We start from the raw sequence: 6,345 nt of genomic DNA, 5'->3' as shown, positions 1-6,345 counted from the left end.
TGTTGGCATCAAGTTCAAATGTTCCAAATGTTGCCGATGTGCCGACACCGCCGACATCTGCTTTGTCCCCTAGCCCCTGAGCTTGCGCCGCTTGCTGTAGCGTCGCTTGCAACATCCCACGTTACCCTCATGACATCGACTTGCTTGCAAATGACCCCGCATTTGCCCCCATTCCTCAACCGACCCAGGCGATGGCGGAGGCGACTTCGACGGAGACAACGGAGGGCTCAACAACACAGCGTATTGCTTGTACTTGACTACCGTCGACCTGGGCGATGAATTCTGCGATGTCACATATCCTGCACCCGAGTTGGCCGAGCTCGAGTACCTCGACAAGTGGCTCGGATCGTGATCTGTCGATGCTACGTCGTAAGACAAGCTCTCATATCCAAACGCCCCATCATAGCATGCCGCTGCTTTAGCTCGCGGCGACCCATCGTAACCTCCTCCGCTTCGACCTCCCGTCGTCACTGCTTGTGCCGTTGCAGGCAGCAACCGGAGCTACTTTAGCGTGTGTGCAAAAAATACACACCCAAACGACGATAATTTTGCGCATCTTTGCACGATTGCATCTAGTATCGAGCCGGATGCAGCCAACACTCGAACACTCTCTGCGTGAACTTGCATGCATCGCCTCTCCGAGAGCTTTCCTTTCAAAAGTCCAAGTATGCCGTCCCCGAGTAGTGGTACTACCGCGGATCGCAATACTTAGCTTTGTCGCCTGGGTGGACAAACGGGCACTCCGTTCAATCATGGATCCTCCCCCTCGTCCATCGCTTTACCTTGAATTCAAACATCCACAACTGGTCGACCCATATATGTCCACCACCGGGTATGCCTCCTCGTCCTTGTTGTTCGACGGCAGAAACTTATTGAATAGTGCATGAAAAAGTGTCGGTGACCCCAGTGACAATTCCCCGGCTTCCAGCGATGACGCCGACCTCAAGCTCAACTCTCGTAGGGCCGCTTCACTCGCTCCACTTCTCGCTTCCCGCTCCCCGCCTCAATCAACGATTCCTTATCCAGAATCGAAAACCCTGAGAACTCACCCCTCGACACCGGCAAGCTCGACGGGCACAAAAAGAAATTATTAAATGCGTGCAACTGCGCGCTCTTCCTGCCCCTCAAGTTGTAGCTCCTCTGATACATCCCACCCAATGCGTTATCTCCAAGCACCTCATCGACAGGACCCCGACCCTCAGCTTTCTTGACTCACATTTCGAAGGTTACAAATTGTGTCATCCTTTCTTGTGTTCGGTGTGAGAAGCATGCAGCATCTTCCTTCGTTGCATGTCATGCATGCAGGTGGATGCTTTCCATTTTATGATTATTTTCCATCTCCATGATATTAGACTAGAAACTTTTTCACCGGGATATGGTTTTCTACAAAGTCGAGTTATGGAAATCAATTGGAGTTCTAGTGGGAGGACTTGATTCTCATGTTGGCCGGACTACATTAGAATAGATTACATCGGGTGTAATCATAGAATCGTATGGTATGACATCTGTTCAACCTTGGTCATCTCATTGAGCCTAGTATATAATCCGTCGACCTCCGCCAATTGGGAACCATACATACACACACTCACACACACACACATGGAAGCATGAAAAGTTTTAGACACAGGTTGACATGTTATGCAGGTGGTGGAGTAGACAAGAATTGACCTAATAAGGAACATGCGAAGCGATGTAACGTCCCTCTGTCTCAAGCTCCTATTTCAACCTAAAACACAACAAAGAAACACAATCACTCACCGTAGAAAACACACACACACACACACACAAAAAATAAATAAATAAAACAGAAACAAAAATAATAAAAAACAAAAAACAAAAACAATGCAAATCGCCCCAAGAATGCCTCAACTTCACTTCGAAAGAAAAAACAGATCAACACAGGGCAGCCGAATTTTGATCCAGCACAGGATCACCTCCAATGCTTGGAGTTCGAGCTTGGAGTCTGGCTCACCTCGCCTTACATCACAACTTCATCTTTGACTGGACTAGGTAAACCTGGTTTAGGGTTTTAGGGTTTTAGGGATTAGAGGTTTTGCAACACTCGCAAATTGTGAAGCTCAGTTCACAATTGCTTTCATGCCTCCACTCATTCTCAACGCCACAATTCAAGATTACTGGCTGCTGCATACCTCAGAATGCAATAGCTTTCATCATTTCATGTGAGCCAAGGGAAGCAGCACCCTTTCACAAATAACCGACACATTCTATACAACACAAAACAAAAAAATACAAACAAAGCCAAATACACAAAATGGACCAACAGCCCGAACAAAGCAACAAAATATATAAAACAAATGTGTCATACAAAACTTGAAAACCTAGAAATGAACTAAAAGTCCACATTCTCCATCAGCACTAAAATCCCAACAACAACAACAATAACAACAACAACACAAAAAAAAAAAAAAAAAAAAAAAAAAAAATTGTAATACCTTCCAAGAGACCGCAGGCAAAATCTTGCACAAAATATATTTCTAAATAAACCCACATGCATTCGAGGACGGCGAATAGATGCGACAGCTCATGAACTTGAGCAGTAAATCCTGTCCTTGTGTCCATAACAAGAGCCCATAGATTTGTACAAGAAGCCACACTGCTTATATACAGACTGTCTTCATTACCCTTTTCCACGTGCTCCGTAAGCCGGGAATCAGCTGCATCGTAGTGATACCTGCACGTCGAAACAAATGTAGGAATGAAAGTTCAATAAATGGGTCTGTCCGAATCCAGGCTGCTTGCTGAAAGTAAACGCATGTCATAGAAATCGGAATAGCTGATCGACATCCAGGAGGACAAAGTCAAAATCGACGATACACACATGACCGGACTCATGCCTAACTGAGCAACATCACACCACATCAATGACAAAAGCTCGCACCGCCTTACCTCTGCTTCATTTGGCCACCGAGCGTTGTAAATGTTGTAATCCATTGAGTTGCGGGCATTCCTAACCAGATCTTTTTCTTAGGTTGGTCATCCTCATCTTCTTCAACATCTGATTCGCCCTCTCTTCTGACCAACCTGTATGGAACACTAGAAACAAAAGGCTTTATTAATATGATGATCAAATGAAGAGTAGGTTCAAAAAAAGAATCCTCAGTGTAGGGACAAGAAAAACGAAGCAAAAAAAGGTCATAGAATGCACCTTTTCAACACCGTCTGTGTTTATGGGTCTCACAGTAGGATTAGGATCCAAGATGGAATCGAAGAATAGAACGAGCTTGCCGTGGTTTGGCTCTTCATCGAACTTCATATTTGCGACCATCTCCAAAACGTCTGTTTAAAAACGGAACAGGGCAGAAACAGCACAGCATTTCGGGAGAAGTTGCCATTTTCTTCTTCCACACCAGAAAACCTTTGTTGTCGCCCTACAAAATCAAATATATAGAGCACGTCCAAATGAAAAATAGTGAGAAGGAAGGAAGGAAAAATAAATAAATAAATGTATATATATATATATATATATATATATATATATCGCATTGATCACTTCTTCATTAGCTACTAGCTACAAAGTTGATCAGTACCTGATAACCTTGCCAAGGAAGACTACCCCGCATAAGGAATACCAAAGTATAAGCCAGTGATCCCAAGTCGTTCTTCCTACTCCCAGTCCTTCCCATATGTGCATGCACACTCGCATAGCGAACAGTTCCACTGCATGTACGAAAATTATACAGAATCAAAATATAGCTCAAAAGTAAAACAGTCGCTCCCAACCGCCAAAACAGGAATGGCAACTACAGATCAGGACAAGGGGGGGGGGGGGGGGAGAGCCTCTCCGGAACACATCAGGCCTTTGGTCATATTCTACATGCTGACCGGTTGTACCATCCCTCCATCGAGTAGCTGCATATATGGGAGAAAGACGTTAATCTTGGTGTGAAATTGACTTGTGCATGGACGTAGCGGTAATAAACTCATCCAATTCTCAGTCCAGATGCTCTTCATGTAACAGTTAACAGATGTTAAAAAAAAAAAAAAAAAAAAAAAAAAAACGAATGTAACGCCAAATTGGAGCAAAGGAGGTTGCTAATGTGTGAACAGAGAACGAATTGCAGCACAACGATACTGAAAACTCACCAAGCCCGAGATGTACATGAAAAAGCTTCTTCTCTTCAGGTGTATTGGGTTGTCCCAGGAGAAAGTTCTCGGGCTTCACGTCTCCATGTGCATACCTGCTCAATCAGAACGAGCTGCCCTAAATACTTGCGCTTGACCCCGAAGAGTTCCAGACATCCCGAAGACTTGGCCCGAGCATATCCATGACCTACAGCATGTGAACGAAGTCGAAATCGGATTAAAATAAATAAATACATACATAAATTAATAAATAAATCATGAGACAAGTTTGAAAAGAAGACGACTACATGAAAATTAAAGGTCTGCTTGGACTACAACAATTCAATAGGTGACTCACCATGACGTAGTAGTCGCCTTGTCGACCTTTGCAATATACACGACCAACACCATGGCTGCCACCAAGAGTGCTGGAGAAAGAACCCGCGCCAACCATGGAGGTTTAGGAGACAAGCCCTAATCACATTTGAATGATGAAAATAAGAAATGCAGAAAGGTAATTGCGACACTAGTAATCACATTCCAAGAATGAAATCACAATGGTATGAGCTCGAGACGCACTTGTAAACCTGCCACTCGCACGGAGGACCATGATTGCAGCCCTTACCACTCCGATGCTCGAACTTGCTCGAACTTCAACCCCGCAACCTGCACAAACGAGTTCAACGTGATTACAAAAACTTATTACATTAATACCTACAAGACCTCGATGTAATGTGCAGAGCATCTCCCAAACATGCCGCTGCGACCAAAGTTTAGAGCAAAACAAATTGTAAGAAATTGAATACCTCAACGGCCTGTGGACCAGCACGCTCCGTCCCACCGCTCCGTCCCTGTCATTACGTTGGCCGATTCCTTTATGCAATGTACCAGGTTTAGGGACTGCAGCAGTGAATGAAAAACAAGAACCATGAGGAGGCTTAAAACAAACCCCATGTTCATTGAGCCAAAAAGTTGTCAAATCTTCTAATTCCATGCCAAAACAAATTCAATCCTAAACCAGGTTTCAACAATCCATGAAACAATTAAATTGGGAACCATGCACCACACAAACATGGAAGCATGTAGAGTTTTGGACAACGTTTTACATGTTATGCAGGTGGTGGAGTAGACAAGAGTTGACCTAATAAGGAACATGCGAAGCGATGTAACGTCCCTCTCCTTGAAGCTCCTACTTCAACCTCAAACACAACGAAGAAGCACAGTTACTCACTTTAGAAAACAAACAAAACAAACCAAAACAAACCAAAAAACAATAAAAATAAAATAAAAAATCGATTCAAATCGCCCCAAGAATGCCTCAACTTCACTTCGAAAGAAAAACAGATCAACACAGAGCAGCCGAATTTTGATCCAGCACAGGTTCACCTCCAATGCGACCAGGTTTACGAGCTTGGAGTCTGGCTCACCTCGCCTCGCCTCGCCTCGCCTCACATCACAACTTTGCCTTGCCCTCAATACGTTACTTGGTTACGGTTGTGAGTCTGAACACAATACTTTCGCATTCGGGGATCTTCACTACACATGCAACTAAGTGCATTTCACTCCAATACTTTTTCACGTCAGTGTTATAATTATTTAAAATAGAATTTGTCTAGCATCAAAAAACAAAAAAACCAAAGAGTAAATACAAATTTGGTCTATGGAGACAAAGAATTCAAGAAGTTCGAAGGAATTCAAGAAATTTCAATTCAGAATTTAGAAACTTGTGCCGAACTGGGACTTATGCCGGGACTGAGAGTCACGGGACTAGGGAGACTCGCGCCGGGATCGAGGCTCGCAGGACCGAAACTCGCGTAGAGACTGGGACTCGCAGGACTGGGACTCTTACCGGGACTGGGACTCGCAGGACAGGGACTCTTACCGGGACTGGGACTCGCAGGACTGGGACTCTTACCGGGACTGGGACTCTTACCGGGACTGGGACTCGTAGAACTGAGACTCGCGCTGGGAGTGGAATTCATGCCAAGCCTGGGACTCGTGGAACTGGGACTTGTGTCGAAACTGGGACCCACTCTGAGGTCTGCTAACTGGTGTCGCATCCGATCCACACTCCCATTGTGAGGGTGCGAGTCTCGGTTCCATTGCGAGTCCCTGTCTCAGTTCCTTGCCCCGGTGTCTCACTCCCTCCCTCTCCCACCATGCATCATTCGAATTTTCTTCCCTTTCCTTCCGGTGTACAGGGTGAGATTGGGCACCGGGCACTGAATGTTTGTTGCTTGTCTGTCGTTGTGTGGAGGGGAG

General features: G+C 45.0%; 1 pseudogene across 1 annotated transcript; it reads right to left on the bottom strand.

The window, feature by feature from the left end:
• Positions 1–948: 948 nt before the first annotated feature.
• LOC112272819 (casein kinase 1-like protein HD16) lies at positions 949–5,530 on the bottom strand (annotated as a pseudogene). Its single transcript, XR_016498425.1, has 9 exons — positions 4,890–5,530; positions 4,442–4,749; positions 4,105–4,291; positions 3,805–3,870; positions 3,549–3,679; positions 3,167–3,389; positions 2,908–3,054; positions 2,506–2,692; positions 949–1,206 (listed from the first exon to the last, which is right to left on the bottom strand). The product of XR_016498425.1 is annotated as a casein kinase 1-like protein HD16 (transcript).
• Between the last annotated feature and the right edge of the window lie 815 nt (positions 5,531–6,345).

The sequence above is a fragment of the Physcomitrium patens genome, chromosome 19, assembly GCF_059467195.1.
Source record: "Physcomitrium patens ecotype Gransden chromosome 19, ASM5946719v1, whole genome shotgun sequence".
Classification (NCBI taxonomy): domain Eukaryota; kingdom Viridiplantae; phylum Streptophyta; class Bryopsida; order Funariales; family Funariaceae; genus Physcomitrium; species Physcomitrium patens.
The sequence above is the reverse complement of the archived record's forward strand: the minus strand, read 5'-3'. Positions and strand labels throughout refer to the sequence as shown.